Raw genomic sequence first — 23006 nt, 5'->3', positions numbered from 1 at the left:
TTCCGATTAGAGAAATCACGCGTCTACTTACTTGATCACCACCCGAACCCTAGGCGAGAATTTAGGTTTTCTTTGGATCGACATAGCTAAAAATTCTTACCTGTTACAATTTTACCGCTAGTCACTCCACTGAACCGTTCATCAAATCTTTCACTTTCACCAAAAATTTCTTACCCATTTATTAAACCAAATAAAAGAACCTACCTAAGTGATGAGTATGAGAAATAAGATGAAATGTGGAAAGAATAAAGAGAAAGACTTGTCCCAAATAAAAGTCAGTTACTTGCTTCAGGAAAGAAAAATAGAATCATGTTTTTAAGCCATCTAAAAAAAAAAGATATAATAATAAATCCATTAGAGGCTTAAGAACAATGTTATAAAGCTCAGTTAGAAGAAGGAAAGAAAACAAGGATTTCTCTAGTGTAAATATATGAAGTCCCTATTCTCTCATACTCGTAGATTTTGATTATCCATTTCCATTTTCTTGTACACTATCCACCTAAGCCCCACAATACCTAATAAAGACCTCTAGCTCAATTAGGAGTAGGGTGGTGTGATAATAAGTAGTAGACGTGATTGATCGACATCGGCTCCTCATTTGTCATTGAGATGTGAGGGAAACGTGTGCCCACCGCGATTAATTGGAGTTAACAAACCCGAGTGGTAAAATTTTGAGTGGAATTATGTTTCGACACATACTGTGAGAACCCATTTAGATACGCTCTCCAAGGGATCGAAACAACCCCGCTAGTATATTTCAATGAAAAGTTCACTACATGAATAATCATATGTAGATGTTTTAATTATTGAATACATATTAACTTGAGTTTCAAAGAAATCAATCCTCGTTCTCGCTAAGGAGATGTATGGATATCTGAGATTAATTTAGGAAACGAAGTTTCTGTCATCGAAGTCGTTGTAGTATAAATGAAGTTTGTGAGTATCTTTTTGGAAAACTCTCACGAGGCTATAACTTCGTCCACTAGGGAATTCCTAGTGGTTTAAGGCCTTGTTGCATATGGTCAATGTAACCGCACTCTGCGAAACAAGAATTAGTTTAGGACTACACATTTTTGCCACTTATCTATTTTTAGTGTCTCTTCTTTGCTCGAGGACAAACAAAGTCTTTGTTTGGGGGTAGTGTGATAAGCACCCAAAAGTGTATTATGAAACCCTATTGAGACTTATAAATTTGGTTAATTATGTGTTTAATAATCATGAAATAAATATGTTTTCATACTTTTGCGGTATTTGCATTAAACATGGAAATATTGGTTAAACTGCGATAAAGCACGAGGAACGTATATATATGAATTCTTCCAAATCCGCACAGAAGCATCAAACTTCCAAAGCTCCTACTTCTCGAACCAGGACTCCGAATGCGACAAGAGAGCTGCTCAGACAATCAGGACGATGAACTCTATGCATAGGCGGGAAGTTGTAAAAACTGCCCAAAATACGGACCGCCATCGGATCGCACATGGACCCACTATGTGGGGCCACAAGATTGGATGAGTAATCAATCATGGAGCATGTCAAGACAAAAATAACAAATTATTGGTGCAAAGTTGACACCTTGCATGTAATAAATTAGATTAGGTGTTAATAGTGAAAAAAAGGCAAGGTGTCACTTTGTTTAAATGTGGTGGATAAAAATGAATTAATGTGGTTTGATGATTCACGTGGGAGGAAATGAGATTTCTCTCAAATGGAGAAGAAATTAGACAAGGGTGGGGACACTCCATTTACTCTCTTGACTTATTTTCCTCACATGACATTATTTTAGTTCCTTAGTGAAAAAAAAAATCATAAGTTAGTTTTTTAGTTTTTTGTTAGAAGCTTGTAATAGTTTTAATGGAGGAAACACTTGTTTTCTTCTAGAAAATAAATATATCGATAAGTTTGATTGTTTATCTTCTTCCTTTCTATCTCTTTTTTTTTTTTTGTTTATAAATCCTTGTCCCAAGGATCATGAGCTAACTTCCCTTTTGGGGAGTTAATCCAACTCATGTGAGGGTAAATCAATTTTGTTGGTTTGGTAGGTTGTTAGGAAGAACAACTAGCTCTACACCCTATCCCAAAATGATAGTTGGTGTAGTGTCTAGTTAGGAATCAAAGCAATGAGCTTAGAGATAAGTCATTGCTTAGTTCCACTTGCTAGCATGTGTGAGCTCTTAAGTGAGCCATACATGCTAGGGATCAAATCTTTACTTCCATTAGGGGCTTGTCTATGAGTCTAGGAAGGATCAAATAACCTTTTTCAAATCAACAACTAATGATAGTTTCACATGAGGAGGATTAACTCTCCACCTTTTCTTTCAAATCTCTATTTTGGTATTAAGTGCATGTTTTCAAACTTTAATGTCTTTCTTAATGTTTGTGTAGGAAGGAAAACCTAGCATTAATATTATAACTTTACTCCTTAGTTCCCTTTATTGTAACATCCAATTTGTAGTTGTTCTAAACTTTAGGTTAGTTCGAATCCTTATTGCAACTCTACGAAACGAAGATCGTGAGTAAGGAACTTTGAGTGCTTTTGCATCAATTTAGAGAGTTCAAACCTCTAAGTAGTAGTAAACAAGCATATATCAAGGATTGTTCTCCTCATGCTTGATTTTGTATATCCACTTATTATTGAGAACTTTTCTCCCTATGGGTTTCTCAACTAACTCATAAGTGTGATTCTTATGCAAAGAATCCATCTCGTCATACATGGCCTTCAACCACTTTTCTTTGTCTATACCTTCAAGTACCTTTTGATAGTACATAGGTTCTCCACCATCCGATAGTAGCACGTACGTATGTGGTGGATACCTGGTTGAAGCTAGTCTCCCTCTGTCAGACCTCTTTTCCCCATCTGCTGGTGCCTCAGGAGGATGCACTTCTGCTTGCTCTGGTGGTGGTTCATGCATCTCATCTGCATTTTCTATACCAATGGGTTCTATCCCATCATGAACAATATGATTCTTATCATGAGCTTCAAACTCATGGTTCTCTGCATTCTCAATGCCTTCTGCACGTTCCACAGTAGGAACTTCTGGTTCTGAATCAACAAGATCATTGGTGAAAGCCTGTAGCTTCTCACCCTCCTCAAAGTCTGCTATGGTTTGGTCTTCTAAGAACACAACATCTCGACTTCGGATTACCTTCTTGTTAATCGGATCATAGAGTTTGTAACCAAACTTTTCATCTCCATAACCCAGAAAAATGCACTGCTTGGCTTTGTCATCAAGCTTGGATCTCTCATCCTTCGGAATATGCACAAATGCCCTGCACCCAAATACCCTCAAGTATCCATAATCAACATCTCTGGCTGACCATACTCTCTGGATAATCACTATTCGGAGGCTTTTTGCCGGCGACAGGTTGATCACATGCATGGTCATGCGCATTGCTTCTACTCAAGAGTAGCTTCTAGATAGCTTAGAGTGAGATATCATGCATCTCATCCCTCTACAATGGTACGGTTCATTCTCTCGCTATTCCATTACATTTGCGGTGTCTTGGGAACGGTCTGCTCATGACGAATCCCATGACTCTAGCAATACTTTTTAAATGGTCCAATGTACTCACCCCCATTATCTGAGCGAATACACTTCAACAACTTCCCAGTCTCTCTTTCCACCATGCTGTGGAATTTCTCAAACACGCCAAGTACTTCATCCTTGGTCTTCAGACTATAGGCCCATATCTTTCTTGACGCATCATCAATGAATGTCAAGAAGTACGAAGCTCCCTGGTGGGACTTTACTCTCATAGGACCACATAAGTCTGTGTGCACTAGTTCAAGGACAGTGTCCTTTCTGTGAGACGGGAATCTTTGGAAAGACACCCTGTGTTGCTTTCCTACCAAACAGTGAGTACATGTATTTAAATGTGTACCTTTAATGTCTGGCACGACCTTTTGCTTAGCAAGAACTTCCATCCCTTTTATGCCCATGTGACACAGTCTCTTGTGCCACAGTTCAGATGAAGCTTCTTCTTACGCGCGATTAGCGTCGCTTTACACAAACTAGCCTGTGTTTTGTAAAGAGAGCAAGTTTTCTTTCCTCTGGCTGCTACAATGGAACCTCTGCTCAGTTTCCATACCCCGTTACCAAACGAGTTTACAAAGCCATCGTCATCTAATTTCCCATCGAAATTAGGCTTAGCCGTATGTCAGGGACATGTCTTACATCCTTGAGTGTCAAGGTGTAGCTGACATTGGTTTCTATATGAACATCTCCAATGCTTATAATCTTCGAGACTCCACTGTTACCCATCCTCATTTCACCATATTCACCACGGTTGTAGGTAGTGAAGAATCCCGCGTGCGATTGTGGCGGATAGGATGCTCCTCAGATCTATCACCCACTCGTATCGACATGAGGTACTAAGACAAAGACACACCACAATCGACACAATTCCCACTAGGTCGCCGACTAGTGCGGTAGTATCTCTGCCTTTGTGTTTTCGTTCCTCGCACCATGTCTTCATGTACACGGTTATTCTTCTCATCCCTCTTCGTTGATTGCGACTCATATCCGAAGTGGCCTTTGGTGGCACAATAGTAACATTGCCTCTGCGCCTTTAGGAGTTCTAGCTTCACCCCTAGATTTACTTACGTCATCACCTCTAGAGCGAGATGGTTTTCTGTTTTGACCTCTCCCCCGTTTCTCTGTGAAAATGATCTCTGAGTGAGAGGAGCTGCTTATTGCACTCCTTCTAGTCTCCTCATTCAACAAAGACGTGGTAGCCATCTCCATGGTAACAATTCCATCCTTGGCTGCTCCATGTAGAGAAACTGCTAATGTCTCCCAACTTTCGGGTAGAGAGCCTAATAGAAACAAAGCATCAACCGTCTCCCAAATTGATCTTCATCAAATGCATCGATTGATGATATTCTCGTACTTCATTAAGATGTTCGGACATTGAAGAACCTTTTGGTACTTCGTAATGCGCAAACTTCTTAACGACTAGCACTTTGTTTCCACCCGACTTCCTCTCATAAAGGTCTTCGAAGTTTCTTCCACGGTGAAGGGTCTGTAGTCTCTTGGGGGACACATGGTGAAAGACACCGTCGTCAATCCATTTGTCGAATGTATCCAATCACTTTTCGTCAAGCTTTTTCCCTTTCGGCCTCATCGGTCTTTTTCGGTTTTACTCCCTCATTCTCAATGGGAAGTGCCAAGTCCTTGCAGTATAGCAAGTCTTCCATCTTGGCTTTCCAGATGGTGTAGTTCTTCCTATTCAGACTCATCATGTGAGTGTTCACGGAATGGTCCATCTCTACAAGTTATTTAACCTCAAATCTTCTCTCAGGAATTTCGTCAAACACCTTCTGACCAAGATTCGGATAACACTCTAGGCTATTCTAACCAAGGCTCTGATACCACTTGTTGGGGATTATACCAATACCAATCGATTCCCCCACTACACAGATAACTTGTATATGGAAACAATTCAACTCCGGACAAATTCTAAATATCAACTACAACCTATACTAACATGCCCAACTCGCTAAACAACTATTAACAACAGATAATAATGTAAAGCAGTAAAAGCAAACCACAAAACAAAGATTTATCGTGGTTCGGCCAATGATGCCTACTTCCACAAGAGCCAGTTCTTTATAAAGTGGGAAGGAAGATTACAATCTCTCCTTTCAGTCTCTCACCTTACTAGATCACTCTTATCTGGGTTGTATCTTTGTAAAGGTTATCTCTCAATCTTGATAGCTTTCAAGATTGGGTTTCTCTCTCTTTGTTTTAGTTTAGATTCCAATCCTTCTGACTTGGTTAGGTTAGGTTTTCCAAAACCTTGATTTTGGTTTTTATATCCAAAAACCAAATTTTGCGGTTACTGTAGCAAGGCCCACGAACATTAGACCTGGGCACAGGTGTGCCCCATTTGAGCGCAGGCGTGCCCAAAACACTGGAGCCATGAGCTAGGTGCGCCTTCATCCAAACATCGGAGTCACGAAGCGCCAGTGCGCCTTCATCTGATGGGTCGGCACCAAACACTGGAGTCACGAAGCAGGTCATGCCCCTTTGAGCTGGTGGTGCTTTCGAACACCGGACTGATTCAAAGGTGAGCGAAGTGCGCTACTACTCGACGGCCTTGATCGTCCTCGACATATCCATGCAGAATCAGCTCCGTTTTCTCTCCTCATGTGAGGGATAACTCTAACAGTTACAATGTTCTATCCTCTAGTATTAGTGTTCTCACATACTTATTAACACTAGATTTTTTGACGGGGACTATTTTTATTTAATTTTTTTCATTTTATTATTATATATCAAAAATTTTACTTCCAAACTATATTGAAACTCATTATTAATCAAAGTTCTCTAGGCCAATAAAAAATAATAACAAAAAAAAATGAATGTCGTATAGGTTTTGTGTTTATACTATGATGTTTTTTGTGTTTATATTAAGTGCTGCTCTAATGGTGAAACTAAAATAGCATGCTTGATAACTCTTACACATAATATGTTGTTTTAGTTAGCTTCTTGCATCTTTTGGGTTCTCACACAAATAATATTAGTTTTCAGCCATCAACTCAAGCTTTTATGCCCATTTAAAGCAATTGTATCATCAATCATCATTTAAGTTACAATTTGTGATTTTCTCACTTGCAAGTAGAATATTTTAAGGACATACATCATATATTTTAAGTGAAAGATCTTCATTATTATAAGGACAAACATCACATTGTTAAAGATCCTTTTAAATACAATAATTCTACTATTTTATAAATAGGATTTCAAAAGGATACAAAAAAAATTGTTAAGAATGTAAATGACATAGTCATAGCATAATACAAAAACATCCCATGGTCAACCTCTTCCAAATCCAAATCTTTCTTAATCTCTTGTTTGCAGCCTCCCATTAAAAATGATCAAACACTTAAGTTGTTACAAGGAAGTCCAACAATCCATAATCACAAAAGCCCCCAGTCATTTTATTAGGAGTTTCATTTATAACCAATGTCTTCAAAACATCCAGGTGAAACTCAGAGATGGGACGACATTCAAACAGCTTCCATCCACACCACCCTCCATAAGGTTCCCAGTGTTTCGAAAGAGTTCTAAAAAGCACTACAACACACTTCCCTCACAGAGTTCCACCTTTTAACGTCTTCTAGCCATCACTGTTAGTTGTAAGTCCTGCAGTGTTATAGAATTTTAAAAGAAAAACATATAATTCTTAAGTAGTTTATAATTCTGACTTACAGTAACCAATAATTTCTACTGTGTTATGGTGACGCGTGAATTGAACTACAAAGTAAAAAAATAGATTAATAAAGTGTGAACATGTGACAATCGTCACACTGTAAATCTTGTCACCTACATCAACTCCAAAGTGACTTACATGTATCCTAATCCCACTACAAGAAAAAAGGCTTTATGTCACTGTTAAAAACAGTGACTGTTTTTTTTTCTTCCAAAACCGTGACGGAGTGAGAGTCATTTATTTTTTTTCCAAAACCGTCACAAATGATTCCTCTAAATAAGCCTATCCACCAACAAAAAACGGTGACAAATATTGGAAAACCATCACCATAAAACATAGATTTTGTGACTGTTTTGGCAAAATAGTAGTTAATTGAATTCAAAAGTGTCACAAAAGAAGACACTTTTCATGACAATTGTCTTAAAAGCGTGATAAATGATTTAATTTTCTTTAAAAAAAAATTATAACCATAAGATTCCACAATGAACTCAAACTACTGAATAACCCACTTTATTTCAAAATAGCATTCATAAACACTAATTCCAAATCATTCTAATCCAATAAAAGAATACATCTAAATTCAAAAGAAAAACAGTCCCAATCTCGCCAAAGTCACATATATATCAGCCAGCTAGTGGTTCATCTTGAGGATAGTGGCTTGAATCTAAGCAAGTGGCATGGCCTAATGCGTGAGCAACTACTGATATTCACAATCAGCTGGGAAAAAGAAACAAAAGAAAATTATTAGAAATCAAATCAACGTATTATTTGTTTTTAGAATTTTACTTTTATGTGGTATGTAGTCAAGCAACTAAGACCTGTTACTAGTTGAATTCCTCGAAAGAACCACTAGGTAAATGTCATAAATCAATAGAATCATTTCAGCAAAAATCCAATCCAGACTCAACTACCAAGTGTCATTGGATTGATACGTTTGCCAAACAGAAATCAAGTGGTTGCTACATACCACATAAAAACTAACCACTGCACATAAAAACTTTAAGGCATGACTAAATGGCGCTCAACATCTTTATAAGTCGACCAATATCTATTTCGACACTTCTTGCATGGGCAAGGACACTTCTTCCCACCCAACTTCCACTCTGCAAATTTAAAATAAAACCTTGACTCCCATTGAATAGGATCAGTATATATTTTTCCCTTTTTACAACCAAGAAAGTCACCGACAGAGGCAGACAGTTCTAGCGGACATATCAAAGATTAACTAAATGATCGGGGCCACATAGTGCGAAATGCACTTTGGTGAACTTGATTATGGACAGAACACTTATTAGCGGTGTCTTACTCCTTAAAAACTTAGTTCGTGCAGGCTGAGACAAATATAGGCAACAGTTTGAGAATTAAGTCGACCACTCAACCCACCATGACCCCCTCTTTAGTTTCCAAACATGGCTCCACTCACTATTCACTATTAACTAAAAAAACCGGATTTCTTTTGGAGGGTACGTACAATTCAAAAGGGGTTTTAATGTTATCTTAAAATTACTATCAACTGAACAATTCCTATTTGTGTGTGCTCAATGTCTCATGAGACCAAGAAGAACACTCCGGAATTAATGCAAGCTGGTAGGGGTAATCTATGTGCTAAGTTATATATGCTAAAAAAGAATGGCGCCACACCAAATATATTAGCTAAGGAGGAATTTTTCAACACAGTGAATGGGCGTGAACATATAGACGCTTATCATACATCACCATTATCCTACAGGGCTGTAATTCTAGTAGTGTAACCAGAAGGGTAGAAGCAGGATGGTATCGAATTTAGATAGATTGTTTATTAATAATACATGGCTCAACATATGTTGGATGGAGATATTCGATGCTATGTAGGGCAGTTCAGGCAAGTAGGGAATTAACAAATAGCATTCCCAAGCATATCCCAACTTTTAGTCAAACCTTGGGGCAAGTTCAGTTTGGTAAAATACTCGGTATCAAGTCTTGGAACCAAAAATCAGAAGCTCTACTTGACACCAAGTTAGGAATCAAAAAGTAGAATCAGAATATCATATAACATATAACCCTTTGACTAACTCAACATCTAATACAACCCCCAACAATAACTTCACAAGTAGAATAACGAATATTACCAACAATACTTCACAAGTACTAGATCAAAAATATGAAGTTGGTTTGTGTAAATAACTACATAACGTCAATTTACGAATACATGTAACTTATGAACTAGCTACATGAAGATGCAACAACACAAAACATTAAATAATGCTAAAAGGCAACTTACAAAGATTATAATATAGTCTAAATATTTTACACATACTAGACTTCACATTATTGTGTTCAAAAGGAAAATAAGGTGAACAAACAAGGCAATGACTTGTGTTCCACTAGCTCAAAATTCAGTTTCAAACACTTATGTTCTACACATTTAAATAATTGCAAGCAACAACAAAAAAATTTAAAGTCCCACTAGCCATAATGAATCAACACAACAACATCAAATCCAAAGTGAACAAAAAATATACTTTCTACTTTCCAGGACAAACAATAAACTGAGTTTGAGAAAGAAATTTGGTTTAGGAATTTTATCTAACAAACCGAAAGCGTTCAACCGCAAGCTTGAAAACACAAATACTCTTACCAAATAGCAGTAATTTGCTACACGTCATCCATGATAGAGATCTATGAGTTTGCTAACAAAAAAAAAAATAAAGAGAGATTTAGTGGCAGTCCTATAATAAGTGTAGCCCGTGTCCTAAATTCTGTGTTTTGACATAGTGACTTTTAACTTTGAAATTGCTAAACACAAATTCCGTGTCGTTTAAAAATCAAAAAGAGATTACCTGCCTCTGTTTAAGATGGAGATGTTGGGATAAACAAAACTACCGCCTTTAATTCACCTTCGTCGAATTAGGGGATGATGAACACTAATTGGTACGACCCGACCACTAGCAAAAATACCGCTTTAACTGAATTGAATAGATTCAAAATTTTAGCACAATTTCAATTTGATGAAAAGAAGCAATTAAACTAAATTAACAATGCAAAATTGAAACTAAAAATTTGATTTCATGCCTCGTTAGGTTCTCTAAATATTGTAGGATATCTAAACACGTAAAACTCTATATCTTGATAAAAAAAAACATAAGGGAAAATACGAGGTACCATAAGTGTTAATTATTGAAAAATGAAACCCATGAATGATGAATGAACTTGAGACCCTTTCTAAGACTTAGGTGGTGTTTACGAAAGTATGGGAGTGGAGGGGCATGGGCTGAAAAACCAAAAATTGCACACATGAAAAAAAAATGCAAACTTTTTAAACCATATGAACCATCATGCATCTATGCATGTGTTCAGCAACTAACGATATAAGTACTTGCTTATATGTACTATCTGCCTTCAAAATTTTGCATCCAGGTAGATTCTTAATGATATCAATCTTTCTTTGCATGTCAAAGTAGCATAAGTCAATTTCACTAATACTTCTTGGAATTACTTTACACTAAGCAGTCAAGCACATACAACAGTCTTTGCCACGTGCACATTATACTCAAGTTACAAGTTTCCTCATAAACAAATTTTGTTGTAAACAAAATGGAAACAGATAAGAGTAAACTCACCTGCTTCAATTATAGGGAGCTGATCAAGTGCAGTCACCAAATCCACAATCAAGGAATGTATGGTCTGCTTTCGGATAGGAAATATGGGGGTAGCAACTAAGAACTCCCCACAGTAAAGCCAACTTCGATTCATTAAAGTGCATAGTTGACGGCTGCTCCATATGTCTAATATCTTCTATTGCCTTAGAAATAGATTCCCACAGGAAATTGCACACTCTTGGAACCTTCTCTTTAAACACCTCACTAAAGCAGAAGGAGGTTGCTTGAAGCTTCTCAAAGAATATCAGTATCAAATTTATAACTTCCTCCGATGGTGAAGCCTCAACTAGATGATTCATTGCATTGGAATTATGAGACACATAAAAAATTGAGCACGCAAAAAACCAGATCAGAGAAGAGAAGTTCACAAACAATAAAAACGTCAAACCTCAGGATCTGGCTTCTAAATGCTTCCGATACACATGGATCCTTTTGAACGAGATCTCTAATAAAAGTTAGCAAACTGAAAGCACCAGCCACAAATTAGAGTTATCAAAAAGAAAAGGTCTAGCACGTTCAGAATATGGGGCAGAAATAGTTCTTTAGATGCCCTACCTTTCATTTCTTAGCTCAAATACAGGAGCCCATTTAGATGGAAGAGAAGTGATTGCTGATGGACCACTAGAAAGCCCATCAAGAAGGCAAAGCATTAACTGCAAACACCTCGTTAATAACCCGGAAATATGATGCGAAGTAGCTTGCCCAGCACAATATATTTCTATGGCGACTTCACAAGATCAAGCATTGGCTGATAGTCTGTATAAATGACCAGATGCTAGAATGCATCTGGCAGAACAACCAAATGAACCATACGGTCCATCTCTTAATAAATCTTCCAAACCAATTCATTCCTACCACTTTTTTTTAACTAAATGAATTAAAGTATTACAACTAATAATATATACTACAAGAAAGCCCATGTTCTTCTATAAACCTACAAGCCTCAAAAGCAGTATCAAACATTCTAAATTTCGAATAACTCTGTATCAACAAATCAAATACTAATGGAACTGAACTCATTATCTTGTAACTACTAAACATCATTTCCACAACAATAAATCCAGTAGAATCATACTTACAACTCTTCCTCACAACAGTTTCAAGTAAAACTTTCGCGTCGACTCGTAGCCTAGCTCGAACTAATGTGTGAACAACCATGCAATAAGATTCAACCCCATGTTCAATGTTTTTAAACTGGTGTGATGACCGGTGGAAGAAACTTAATGCTTTTTTCGCGTCGAGGCGGTCTTTTAATTCAACCAAAACTTTGTCTACGATTGTGTTGGTTATGTTCATAGAATGGAATTTCTCGCTCATGGTATTCCAAGTTAAACAATCAAAAATCCATCTCTTAAAAACAACCAGAAATCCCAACCTTAACTAATACAAAATTAATAAAGATTAATAAAATTAATGAAAATTAATAGAGGGGGAATCGACTGAGGAGCTTACCAGATTTTGAACTTCCACAATTTGTATCCAATTGGCTAATCTGGTTATGGAATCTGTAGATAACAACCATAAAGTCCAAAGCTTTGAAGCTTTACTTCTAACCAAACTCTCACCTGTCGGCAGGCCCCAAAGCAAAGAAGAGAGAACGAGAGTAGCGTTGAGTGCGAAAGAATGAGATCTGAATCGAAGAGTTTTAATTAATTGTCAGCTTCGAAATTAATGAACCAGAAGAGAGTCATGAGTAAAGATGAGACTATGAGAGCAATGAATGAATAGTTATGAAGGATAAGGATGAATTTGTTTTTAGATAGTGGGTTTTAATGTAGTTTCAGAAGAAACTAATTATGTTCATGGGCTATGGGCTTAGAAGTTAGAACTGTGACGAAAAATAATACCACTAGTGACTGTTCCGGCCTAATAGTAACAAAAAATAGTCCGGGTTAGTTTATGTGTGCTTGGCCAAAAAATGAAAATGTCATTTGTCACGGTTGTCAGGGTGCGCGTGACAAAAGGGCTTCTACAACAGTCACAAAAATCCTTTTCTGCCATTTGTGACCGTTTCGAACAGAACAGTCACAAATAACATTTTAAAACAGTCACAAAAACCCTTTTTTGTACTAGTGTCCTAAAAGGCTCGTAAGGTCCCCTCAAGGACATGTAAAGTATCAAGCAATACATACAATGGTTTTAATATCAAATATTTAAACATGGAATAGTATACACTGATTATGCACAAAAACCGTAGTTAAAACATGAGTAATATTGCCAAGAAATTTGGTTGCCACACTTTTCATTTTTCAATAATGACATTAAGTAGCGGACTTAAGGTCCCTATAATAGTTTAGTTCATCATGGAATTGATTAACTGGACAAAGTTTATAGGATGAAGGCTCCTATGGTTTTGCTTCTTTGAACTACTTTCATGACTAATGTCAATTCAAATTCACAATCATCAAGAAAATTGTTCCCTATTGTCAAGGGAGACTAAGAAATTACATTGGTCATAGAGGACCTTGCAGTGTTGGTAGCGAGGTAGTATTGAATTTCCTTAATGTCTTATGGTATAGGACATTAGGCTAGCATGCCAGCTTGATGCTCGTGGGTGGCATATTTTCAAGTACGCATCAAATTAGAAAGATTTTAATAACTACATAAATGTGATGAGACTGGAATGAAGGAAATATATTATCTGTTGCATCAGGATTCGCATTGGATGACCTTATAGGTAGCCACATCCTTGGATTTATGTAAACTGACTCTTAGTTACAGTCATTCAAATCTATAATTATCAAATGCTAAACAATCCTTTTAACCTAACATAATGAATACGTACTGTTAAATAATAAACCATGGCATAGCAATGTATAGACGCTTACGAAACACCAACATACAATAGAGAAGACCATATCTCAAAAGGAGTTTGGTCTTTGGGTTTAGGTATGGATTGCTTCAATTCAATTCAGTACTGCGTTGTGATAATGTAGTATTCTTGGGGACTAATAGATAAAAGTGAGCAAATAGTACAAAGACACAACATATAGCATATTATATTCATTTTGTCTAATTACTTAATCTGATGGATTATAAGTCATGGCAAGATAAACGAAAAATTACTATAGTGATGGAGCAATGCAAAATTTGTTGCCCAAATTGTGAGGTTGCATGCAAGAGAGCTACATGGAAAAATAATATATAAAATGGGCAATGCTCAATACCCCACAATACAAATCAGTTATTCATATAAGAGCTAGATTTTGACTATAATAATTTTAACATTCATGCAAGGTTAAATTGATACCTTGTTTTCTTTCTCATTAGGCTTGAAGGTGTTCCATGCTATAAACCATTAGAATCCTTTGAGGCCTTAGTAGTCGGGAATCAAGTGTCACCTTCAAGGAGGTAGTTGGGAGTTCAGCTTAAATATAATAAGGAAAAAAAGAATAAATCTAAACCTCATGTAATGAATTATTCACAAATCATGTTTTGATTTTGCACCGCAGTTTGTTACATGATACCAAAGCCGACTAATAGAAATACAATATTTTGGAATTTAGATCCATATCACCTCACAAAAAGGGCAATAACAACCTGCATGAGTACCTTTTCATATTTTTGTTGATAATGTTTGATATCCAAGAGGTTACCATATTATCATAAGAATCTACGAGAGCTGCAAACTGTTGGCATGCACTAAAACAATAAACTATGGATAGTTTATTGAATACTTTCACATATATCAGACAACATGTATAGATTATGAAATGAAAAAACAAATGGAGGGTAACAACTACAAAGATATAAAAATGATGAAGGTTGTGCATATAATGTCAAGTCCAAAGAACTATAAATGGGAAAGGTCTTTTGATTCTAGACATCAATAATGTCGTCGTAGTGCCCATATCTAGAACATTGATTACTCGACGCATTTGTGTCCTAAAGTAATTTTGTTTCTCACCTGGAGGTGCATCATGCTCCTTCAAAAACCAAAAATCTATCAATGGTTGTGTCTCTAGAAGCATTGATAAGGACAGGATGAACAGAGAACCATATTACTTTCTATTCTATTTTTATTCTATTTTATTTTATTATTTATTTATTTTAAATTCACAAAATGAATAGGAAAATGGAAAAAACAACGTAAATTGTAGATCTTCTCAAAGAAACAAAATATGTAAGAAAACTTAACGAAAGTTGAATAGTGGCATGCTCCATAGACCAATACATGCTACAAGGCTTACACTAAGCTATACTATTTTAATTCAATGGACCTTGCTTTGAAATGGGAGAAGGGCTTCGTTCCTTGGGTTTGGGTTAAGTGTTACTATTTTTAATGGCAATCAAGATCAGGGAGTGACTATGTTTTCTGAATAAACAAAGGAGAAAACAACAAATATCGGGAGGTGCTCCTAATTTTCAGCATTCACTGTTTATTTGGACTCTCTAAAATTTAGATATAGCTCATCTCAAAATCTTCAACTATCAATACCAATAGCTAGTTGGGAACTTGATGATGTTTCTAGGGCCTAATGGCATATTATGGAAGCTGGAATTCAAAAGATCGTGAGTTGGCCATATTGAATAATAGTGCCTGTGAACATTCTGTCTTACACCAACCTATATGACAGTGCCAATTAACCAATTACTCTATGAATTATGAATAAGATGTAAAGCCAATTGCATGAGTTCAAAAGAAGTTTCAAGCTGAAAGAAAATAAAATGTCATCTATCGTGAAGTTGTATTGAATGTTCCATTCAATACAACTCTAGGATAGATGATATTTTATTTTAATTTCATATTTAACATACTATATTTATATATATATATATATATATATATATATATATATATATATATATATATATATTATAGCTCTACTCTCTTCAATTGATGAAGCGTTTCTAGAATGTCCACGTGTCAAGGCTAATTAAGATAAAATAGGTTACAAATATTTATCTTTATCCTTATATATATATTATAACTATACCCTCACAAAGACTCTAATTTTTTTTTTAAACTCTATTACTAAATATAAAAGCAGTTTTTTCTAAACTCTATTACTAAATATAAAAAAGTAGAATATAAATAAAAAAACAATCTCATCTAGAGTTTCACATACTCTCTAATTTTTTCTAAACACTAGCTAATTATGAAAAAACAATCATATCTAGAGTTTCACAAAATCTCCAACTTTTCTTAAACAATATAGCTAATTACGAAAAAAAAAAGTAAACAAAAAACTAAATTGCTAAAAACAATAATTTTCACCGAAAACGATTTTTCTAAAACCCTTTCGATTTGATGATCCATCCACTGTATGATTTAGACATTTATTCATAGTTAAGGATTCAAAAAATCACAATTACGACCACAATAATTACGACATATATATATATATAGTTACACTCTTACCAATCTAATTTTTGGAACACTCGCAGGGACTCCAGTTTTTTCTAAACTCTATTACTACTTATAAAAAAGTAGGATATAAATAAGAAAACAATCTCATATAAAGTTTCATAGAGTCTCTAACTTTTCCTAAACACTATAACTAATTACAAAAAAACAATTTCATTTAGAGTTTCACAAAAACAATCCCATCTAGAGTTTCATATAGTCTCAAACTTTTTCCAAAAAATATAGCTAATTACGAAAAAAAAAATATGAGACTAAAAAACTAAATTGCTAAAAACAATAGTTTCCACTGAAAACAATTTTCCTAAAACCCTTTCGATTTGATGCGTCATCCACAATGAGATTTAAACATTTATTCATAGTTAAGGATTCCAAAAATCACAATTCTGGTTACAATAATTACGACTGATTCCAATTAAATTTATGAATTTATAAATTTTCAACACTATATATATATCACAATTCCACAATATATATATATATATATATATATATATATATATATATATATATATATATATATATATATATATATATATATATATATGTATTCAATGAGGAATAGTGAGATTCAGTTAAAGTGGACGTTAGGCTTAAATAAATTATATACCAAACCAAAACAAATTACATGTGAAAAATTAAATTATACAAAAAATAACATCACAAAATATATAATAGAAAATGAAAAAAAAAATAACGGCAAAGCAATAATGACAAATATTTCAAAACATATATAATACTGAATGAAATTAACGTCAAAGAACAATTAATGGGGAACCGAAAACTAGATGCAAATGCATCGAACTAACCTCAAATAATATTTAACGGAAAATCGAACACGGATGGAAATGCAAGCATTAAACTAATCTTAAAAAGTAATTAATAAAAAATCGGAATATGGATACAACTGCATTAAACTAACCTCAAAGAATAATTAACGGAAAATCAAAACTTGGATGCAAATACATCAAACTAATATAAAAATAATAATTGTCGGGAAATCGGGAACTGGATGCAAATGCATTGAACTAACCTCAAAGAAAAATTAATTATAAATTGGAAATATGATGCAAATGCAAGGAACTAATCTTAAAGAATAATTAACGGAAAATCGGAAACCGGATACAACTGCACTGAACTAATCTTAAAAAATAAACTGGATGTAAATGCATTGAACTAACCTTAAGAAATAATTAATGGGAAATTGGAAATTGGATGCAAATTCATTGAACTAACCTCAAACAATAATTAACGGGAAATCGAAAACTAGATGCAAATGCAATCTTATCAAATAATAAACGAGAAATCGAAAACTGTATACAAATGCATTAAACTAATCTTACAGAATAATTAACGGAAAATTAGAAACTGGATGCAAATACATTGAGCTGACCTCAAAGAACAATTAATAGGGAATTAGAAATTGGATGCAAATGTATTGAACTAACATCAAAGAATAATTAACGAGAAATCGGAAACTAGATGCAACTGCATTGAACTAACCTTAAAAAAAAAATGGGAATAAAAAATTGGATTCAACTGCATTGAACTAACCTCAAAATATAAATAACGGAAAATCAGAAACTGGATGCAAATGCATTGAACTAACCTCAAAACATAGTTGGATTATATGTTGTGAGAATGTCTTGATAAGTATAGTTTTACATTTAAAATGGTGTTTATCTTATCTCTTTCTATATGACTGGTAACTCCTTACTATTCAAGTAGCTTCAATATATATGAACTTTGCCTTATTAGGCAACCTCACAAAACTTCAATAAAATTTATATTATTAAACAACAAAATGAAATTGAAGGGTTTTATCAAAGGTGAGTTTTTTTTTTTTAATGGAGAGTGAGGTTTTCACGTTATAAGAAATTTGGATGAGAGATCAATATAATATTAATATATAATAGTTATGCATATTTGTAAATATTTTTTAGAATAATTAATATAATAACACCCGTTCGTAGATAATTTTTGCAGATTCCAAATAGTGAGTCATGCATAATTTAAAGAATAATTAATGGAAAATCGGGAACTGGATAATCTTTGATGATCACACATAGTAAATCAAACATAATTTATTTTTTATGTCATGTTTGCAAGGACACTACAGATGGATAAGTAGAAGTTGGTATTACACACCACATTGGACAATTAAAAGGAAATCGAAAATTGGATTCAAATACATAACTGAACTCAAAAAGTAATTAACGGGAAATCGAAAACTTTATGCAAATACAATAAACTAAACTAAAAAAGTAATTAACTAGAAATCAGAAACTGGATGCAATTGCATTAAACTAACATCAGAGAATAACTAATAGAAAATTAGAAATTGGATGCAAATCCTTAAAAAATATTTAACGGAAAATCGTAAATGGTATGCAAATACATCAAACAAACCTCAAATAATAATTAATGGGAAACTAGAAACTGTATGCAAATGCATTGAACTAAACTCAAAAAATAATTAACAGAAAATCAAAAATCGAATGCAACTGCATTGAACTAACCTCATAAAATAATTGGTGGGAAATCAGAAACTAAATGCAAATATACATTAAAATAACCTACAAGAATAGTTAACGGAAAATCAGAAACAGGATGTAATTGCATCGAACTAACCTAAAAACATAAATAATCAAAAACTAGATGCAGATGTATTGAACTAACCTTAAAGAATTATTAACGGAAAATTGGAAACTAGATGCAATTGCAATGAACTAATCTCAAAGACTAATTAAAAAAACATTAAAAAAGGGATGAAACTACACTGAACTAACCTAAATGAATAATTAACAAGAAATTATAAATTTGATCTAAATGCATTGAACTAACCTCAAAAAATAATTAACAGGAAATCAGAAACTTGATGCAAATGCATTGAATTAACCTAAAAAAATAATTAACATAAAATTGGAAATTGGAAATGTATTGAACAAACCACAAAGAATAATTAACGGAAAATCATAAAATGGATGCAACTGCATTAAACTAAAATTAGAGATTAACTAACAGGAAATCAGAAATTGGATGCAAATGCATTGAAATAACCTCAAAGAATAGTGAACTAGAAATCGGAAGCCGGATGTAACTGACCTCAAAACATAAATAACTAGAAATTGTAAACTATCGAACTAACCTAGAAAAACAATTAACAGGAAATCAGAAACTGGATGCATATCTATTGAACAAATCACAAAGAGTAATTAACGAAACATAAAAAACTGGATGCAACTGTACTGAATTAACCTTAATAAATAACTAACGGAAAATTATAAAGTGGATGCAATTGCATTGAGCTAACCTCAAATAATAATTAACGGGAAATCGGAAACTTGATACAACTGCATTGAACTAACCTAAAAAAATAATTAATGAGAAATTGGAAACTGAATGCAACGTACTACATTGAACTAACCTCAAAGAATAATTAATAGAAAATCAGAAACTTGATGCAAATGCATTGAACTAATAACCCTAAAACATGTTTGTATTATATGTAGGGGGAATAAATGTCTCGACAAATATAGTTTTGTATTTTAAGTAGTGTTTATCATAATTTTTTTTTATTATGATTAAGAATGTCATGCTATTCAAGTAGCTTCAATATTATCTTCGTCACATTGGACATTCTCACAAAACTTCAATCAAACTTCTATTATTTAACCTAATAACAAAAAGAAGTCGATGAGTTTTATCAAGGTTTGGTGCTTCCTTTTTATAGAGAGTGGTGCAAGAAATTTGAATGACTGATTAATATAATTTTCATATCTTATAGCTATGCATAGTTGCTAATATTTTTTACAATAATTTAATATAATGCCACCCGTTTGTAGGATGGGTTCGAAAGCTAGTTTAGTAGTATGGAAAAACAATAAAACTAACCTCTAGAGCAGAAATAAATGCATGACACTAAGAAATACTTATATATAACTTGAGCAGCAAATCTGAATACTTGATAAAAAGAAGAAACAACCTAAACAGTTGGAATAGCTAGAGCACCTTTTTGTCTACCTTTTAGTAGAGAAAACAAAATGAATTCAATTTTGGAGTTCCTATAAAATTGCCTAACTGCCACAGGTGGCAGTTGTGTGCTTGTGTACTAAACATTGCAGTAAAATACAAAACACCAAGATAAACATTGAAATGGCAAACTTTGTATCACTATGCAATTCAAAATACAAAACACCAAGATAAACTTCTTCAAATTGTATACGGTCAAGCAGAATATAGTATTAGAATTTCATAATATCCAGGTAAGAGCTAGACCAACTGCGATGAAGTGGCTCATGAGTTTATATATTAGAATGCAAATCAAAACGGAGTGACTGTGTTATAAATCAATTAATCCATCCCGATAAAAAAGAAATGAATAGAAAACATATGGTTTTAGATAATCAAATAGAACCAACCACTAATGGGTTTCATCACAAAAAATCATTCACATAACACATACGCCTAGAATGTGAGTATAACCTTGAATTACATGCTAAATGGATATAACCCTCAGAATGTAGAAAAAATATAGAAACCAATCAATTTCCTCAACTGTCTATAAGAATCGACAACAATAAGGTCCATTTGCACGCCTAAGTCTTTTAAAGTTTTTCAGTTGCTTGGTATCCTCAAAAGGATAAGCAACCACCATATATAGGGGCGTAATCGCAGTTATTAATTTGTGTGTGTGTGTGTTAGGGGTAACTAACCCTATATTATATATATTATATGTAGCTTCAAAGGTATTAGGGAACTGTTGCACCTAATGAGTGTAGACTTTGTGATCAACAAAAAGAGAAGGAAAAAGGTAAAATTAAATTGATGAATAATAGCTAACCTTGAAATCATACAGCTAGTGTATAGTTTGCTACTTATTTTCGGTGTACACCAAGGACCGGTGGACTCTCTTAATCCATTGTTCCATATAAAACCTTGGCTGAAATACAAAATGGAACTGTTTTACCAAATTAATCATGACATAGAAATTCCGAGAGGAAAAATTGTGCATGAATTGTTATCCAATGAAACCTAGAAATATTTGATAATAAATAACTAAATAAATAGAAAAAGTGGCCCAAGCAATAAGTATTACCTCATTTATTTCAGTATACATCTTCTTAGTGTCACTAATGCCTCACGATTGCTAAAATACTATGGCTGATAGTCAACTATTTCATTCCTAAAGTTATGTGTCTTTCTAAACTTCAATCTCAAATTCTTTTTCATGGATCTCAAAGTATAGTGCCATTCTAACTCTATATTGTCGTGCCTCTGAACGTGCCCACATGAATCATATATAAGCTATTTGATATGAGTGTAGTCACATTCATTAAAGTCATAAGGCTTGAAAGAGCAAGCAAATCACCTTCACATAGCTATCCTACACGTGAACATCAGTAGAAAACCTTATTTGATTTTCTCATTTGCTGATTATGTTTGGGTTTGCCATTAGACTTTAACCCACACCCTACTTTACCCATTCCTTTTTGGTTTCCAATAAGATCTTCATCATCAGCTAACATATCAAGGTCAATCATTATTCATCATCATCGTCAGAATCACCGTTATTCCAATCTTCGTCCTGTTTTTGAAAAACACCAAAAACCTTGATAAAAAGTAAGGCAGTAGCAATGTGGGTATACATAAATTACCACGTTCCTTGAAGTTGTCTTAAGAGTTTACTTCTGTAACAATTTTGAAGTTTTCACCCAAAGGAGATCTCAACAGTGCAATCTGGTAGGTAGCTAGTGAACTTGCCACTGACTTTCCTTCATCATAGGGCATGCTATGCATTGTTTATTACAGTGTTTATGTACCAAGTTCTATATGTAGCTTATTTTTGAACCATTTAAGAAAACAAAATGCATTTGATCAGCGGCTAAAAGAAAATTGACTCTCAAATAAAATCCTATCAAAACTCACAAATGACCTAATTGAGATGCAATCAGGTATGTACATTAGTTAATCTATGAACCCTTTTCAACTTTACAAACAAATCATGATGAACAAAGATGAGTCTAAGTAAGGAACAAACATTAGCACTTCACGTCCATGACACACTTTCATTTTGCTAGTATAGATACACATGTTAACAAACTCTAGTGGCTGAACATGAACTAACCCTCTTGTCTATGTATTTGTGTAAATGGACTCTAGTCGTTTATTTTTAGTTCTATCCACTTTATGTACTTGCGTAAAGGGATTGAAGTAAGACAGAAATGTCAGCTTGAAAATAATAATGAATTCGGCATTACGACATATCTATCTCTTCAGTTGCACTGGTACATACCATGCATAGGTCCAACTCAGAGAACCCAGCTATGATGAAATCACTATTGCTTAATGATTAGCACTCACGCCACAAATGAAAGCTGTAAAGTTTAAGTATCTATGGTACAACCACATTATGATTATAGTAACTATAACATCAAGAACCTAGAAATTAAAATTAAAAAAACCATACCATATTAGAGTGAAGTGCATAGGAGCACTGCTTGCAAACCTATATACAGACAACTACCATAGTAAGAGTTGCAAGCCTGCATATATTAATAGTTGTTTCATATATATACAAATTACAAATGAGTAAATGTTAATGAAAATGAAGAGGAGAAACCAAACTTATAGTGAGACAAAAGAAAAATTGTCCTTACTTGTGATGATTGTGATGTCAGTGCTTTGTCAACAAAAAGAAGAAACATGATCTTAGGTAATTTATCTCAACCCCACCAAACCAAAGGCGCATACCAACTTCGTTTTGCATCAAAACATAAATTAGGGCA

The 23006-nt window shown here is 34.1% G+C and overlaps 2 long non-coding RNA genes across 2 annotated transcripts; both read right to left on the bottom strand.

Moving 5' to 3' along the window:
• Window positions 1-7086: 7086 nt before the first annotated feature.
• On the bottom strand, window positions 7087-21162 carry LOC147476107 (uncharacterized). Its single transcript, XR_015209581.1, has 3 exons — window positions 21062-21162; window positions 14104-14194; window positions 7087-7148 (listed from the first exon to the last, which is right to left on the bottom strand). It is a non-coding gene; the product is annotated as an uncharacterized LOC147476107 (long non-coding RNA).
• Window positions 10889-11511, bottom strand: LOC147476108 (uncharacterized). Its single transcript, XR_015207598.1, has 3 exons — window positions 11409-11511; window positions 11242-11316; window positions 10889-11139 (listed from the first exon to the last, which is right to left on the bottom strand). It is a non-coding gene; the product is annotated as an uncharacterized LOC147476108 (long non-coding RNA).
• Window positions 21163-23006: the final 1844 nt, after the last annotated feature.

This window comes from Coptis chinensis, chromosome 9, assembly GCF_015680905.1.
Source record: "Coptis chinensis isolate HL-2020 chromosome 9, ASM1568090v1, whole genome shotgun sequence".
NCBI classification, from domain to species: domain Eukaryota; kingdom Viridiplantae; phylum Streptophyta; class Magnoliopsida; order Ranunculales; family Ranunculaceae; genus Coptis; species Coptis chinensis.
Note: the sequence above shows the minus strand (reverse complement) of the source record. Positions and strands in the feature narration are given on the sequence as shown.